At 43.6% G+C, this 3856-nt stretch overlaps 1 long non-coding RNA gene across 1 annotated transcript; it reads left to right on the forward strand.

The window, feature by feature from the left end:
• The first annotated feature begins 202 nt into the window (after positions 1 to 202).
• Positions 203 to 1691, forward strand: LOC111839489 (uncharacterized). The gene is made up of 3 exons (XR_002837114.1): positions 203 to 450; positions 807 to 1144; positions 1648 to 1691. It is a non-coding gene; the product is annotated as an uncharacterized lncRNA (long non-coding RNA).
• Positions 1692 to 3856: the final 2165 nt, after the last annotated feature.

Consider the following 3856-nt stretch of genomic DNA (forward strand, 5'->3'; position numbering starts at 1 on the left):
GGAAACAAAGATGTTCATTATAAATTTAACGAGGAATTCTGTGCAGGAAAACTTGCTTGTTAGCCGTCTACAGGCTAACAAGTTATTTTCCTTTTTTATTTGCTTGTTAACTGTTCAGACTTCACATATCCGCGTATCCTAAAACCAAAATTTCTATTCTGATACATATTCATTAATTTTCTATATATTGTGCAGGGTTGTGGGGGACTGGAGCCTGTTCCAGAAGCCATGGGTGTGCTAGGTAGGGAATAATACGCTCTAGACCCCCGCAACCCTGAATGGGACATGTGGTTACAGAAGATGGATGGATGGATGGATGGATCAGTGTCAAGAGGACCCAGGTTGAACACAAAATCAATCCACTAAGAATGCATGTAGTCATTTCATTTATGCCATCTTCGTGTTCTGTCTGGCATCTTCAAACTGAAGACACCACAAGATAATTGGAAGGTAATTTGGACACACAGAATGGATGGATGTTTACTGATGCAAGAACTGAAATGAAATTACCCATACAATTGTTAAAAGGAAGTATATGAAAAACATGATGTTTGTGCTGATATGTTTAAGCAATGCCCCACACAAGATTTTTAGTTAAAAGCCTTAAAAGAGAAAAATCTTGCAATATTTCCCTGCAGGTTGTACCGTTACGCATGCTGATTAGCACATACTCTAAGCGCTTCTGACATATTGTTGAGAATCGGCACTCGTGACTCGTGAAAGCACCCCTACAGGTTATCATAGCATGTCCTCGGAGAGTGTTTCATTTCTGCTGTGACTTGGAAAGTTCTCCTCTGTTTGTGCAGATGCCCCACTGCAGGTGAATGAGAGGACAAAAAAAAAAACAACGGTGACAGCAGACTGGTTGTCAGGCACGAGAGTGACTTTGCTGATGTCAGAAGCACGGAGCGCAAATCTCTCATGTCCCCTCGACAACAGGATGGGCAGTTTGAGATCTGCTTTGTGAACTTGAAGTACCTCCGGAGACCTGACGACATTGCTGTAGTTTCAACGTCTGCGGAAACGCGAGGAGAGGCGGTTCGCTTTTCGCCGCGGCCGTACAGGCGATGTTTCGAACAGCCTCGCTGACAGCGTGACCTGTGTCAAAAGGACCCACTTTGAGCGCAAAGTCAATCCACTAAGAGTGCGTGTTGTCTGGTTTCATTCATGCCACCTTTGTGTCGTCTCCGGCATCTTCAGACTAAAGACGCTATGAGATACTTTAGTAAAAGAAGGGGGAGATTTGCCTTTAAGATAAGCCATGCTTATAGTCAGTCGGTGAGGTTTACTGCATGAAAATGGCACTTCAGAAACTCATACAACACATTGAGCACATGTAATATGTATTCTCAGTTAATAGGCAAAGCTCTCTGAAATAGTTTGAGGGACCCCAGGTCACTGTTATTCCGCTTTCCCCCGTGTTTTGTGTCATGCAATCCAAACTATAGCACCTCGACGATGACAGAAGACCCTTATTTAGTCACCAACCATTTTCCAGCATGTGATTTTTGTTTTTCTCAGGGACAACCCCTTTAGATTTTTTGTGCATCAACAAACATGAGAAATCGATGACTATTGAATGGGAAGTGAAAAACGAATCTTGGTACAAATACTAATCGTGTTTTTTTTTTGTTTGTTTTTTTACAGGTGTAGTTTTAATCAAAGAATTATCAAGTTACACAGCACTAGAGGTAAAATGTTAAAGTCAATCAGAGATAGTATTGCAAGACTTGCTTGTCGGCAGCAGCAAAATGCCATTGGCGGGCTCAGGAAAGAATGATTTATTATTATTTTTTTGCAGCTGTTGTTAATTGAGAACCCCTACAAACCTTCATCAGCTGTCAGATAAAAGCCATTTATCACGGTTTAAACAGCTACTCATTTCACCGTTTTGTCTCCCCTAGGCAGCGTCCGTGCATCAAATCAATGCACTGTGACGCACGTCTGCTATCCTGAAACGAAAGGTCAAGGTCTTCAATCTCAGGGTGCCCGCTGGGATGCCTGCGCAAAACTCAGCCACAGACGGAACGAAACTCCTCGGGCCCAGGCCACCTCTCCGTGGCAGCTGGGTAAATCTGGGTAAATGCCACGGCGTCAACGAGCTGCAGACAAAAATTCTACCAGTGGCTATTGCTGCGACTGAATCCTGTCAGGATTGATGTTGGCACTGTGTAGCTCTTGCACGTTCCGGGGAGGGGCTGTGGGCCATCCTGAGCAGTGATGTGGGTACCGCGTGGGTGTGATCTTCTGCTTGTAGCAGTCGGCTTTTCCCATCGGCTTGTCCCTTGGGGGTTATGACTGTCCAAGTACAGAGCAAAGCCAGGAGACCAAATACATAAACATAAAACAGATTAGGATTTGAGACGGATCAAGTTTCTAGTCTGGCTATTCAACCCACCAATGTGTCTCACTTTGTCTCCATGGACGTGATTTGAGGTCTCCGGTTGGAGACGAAATCTGATACTGCGAATCTTGTGAGAAGTTCATGGCTAACAGGTCCCAGTTGTCCCAGTTGACAATGCCATAATTAGCCAGTGGGGTTTACAACAATCTGAGTCATGGTGGGCTAAGATAGACAGGGAGGGGAATATGCACTTAAGGATATTGAATGTTTTTATGCCTCCGCAGAGCAAATGACATGGGGGGGGAGGGCTTGGAGCTGCATGATGATGGGGGCGGCTGTGATGTCAAAGCTCCCGATCAGTCGCAGAAGGAATTGGTGAACAATCGAACACACTGTGTGTCCTGAGTGAAGGTCAGTCATACCAAAGAAACGTTAAGGTACGGAATTAGCACTTTTACAGTTTAAAGTGCAGTTCATTCTTGATTAAATGACTGAATCCTTGATCCACATATCGGACATGGAGTGCCTCATATGCAGAGTATACCAGCATGTCTTCCAGGTGTACCATGACTAGCCAGTGAAATATGTCCCTTAGGGCATAATTAATTACACCTTGGAAAATGTGGGTTCATTAGGAAAACCAAGGAATGATTAATCACTTTTAATGTCAGGATATCTTCTGTTCATTGCCCTCTTAGACCTGGAGAACATTTTGAACAGACTTGGTTCAGATCTTAGTCAACATGAGAAGATATTGTTTCCTCACCCTTATGCCATCGCCTTCCCTCACAATCAATAAGTGGCCCAACACTCATCCTTCATGCCCACAAAAAGACCCAAACTCTGGCAGAAGTTGAGTGGTAAATTATATACTTTCTGCCAGACCTCCAGAGATGTAGGACGGACGACTATCAAGTTATATGAGGCCAAAGCTTGGAATTGATGCAAGGAGCCTCAGCACAGGGTCTCAAACTCTGCAGCAGACGTGTTGGTATAGTTAATGTAGCTAAGTACTTGGTGACCAGTAGCCGGTTCAGGTTATGCTACCTGATGTGAAGGAGGCACCTGAAGCCCAAATTGGGTCTGGCCCCTAGATAGACAGAGGATGGACAGTTTGTTCTGATGCTGCATAGTAGATAAATTAGAGCACAATCTGTAGGCAGTGTTATTGTCATAAATGCACTGTGTACATGGAGTTGATTAAATGAAGCAAATGTGAGTTTGATTGATGCAGAATTTCACGCCTCTGTAACAAACGCTAACACTTCCAGTTACCTTCTGGGAGGCTGTTTTTCAAAGCAGATTCTGTCCAGTTGATCGTTAGATGTTTGAAGCTCTTTGTTTTGTTGGAAAGTAATGGATTGTACTTCTGTCAAAAATTCTTCTCGTATTTTCGGGGGGTGAAGCTGGTTCAGTGATAAATTTGGTGGGTTTTTTTCTCATTTAAAAAGTGGTATTTAAAGAACTGATTCCAGATTTATACGATAGATAAATTTCAGCTCAGGGTTGTGT

Source organism: Paramormyrops kingsleyae, chromosome 24, assembly GCF_048594095.1.
Source record: "Paramormyrops kingsleyae isolate MSU_618 chromosome 24, PKINGS_0.4, whole genome shotgun sequence".
NCBI lineage: Eukaryota > Metazoa > Chordata > Actinopteri > Osteoglossiformes > Mormyridae > Paramormyrops > Paramormyrops kingsleyae.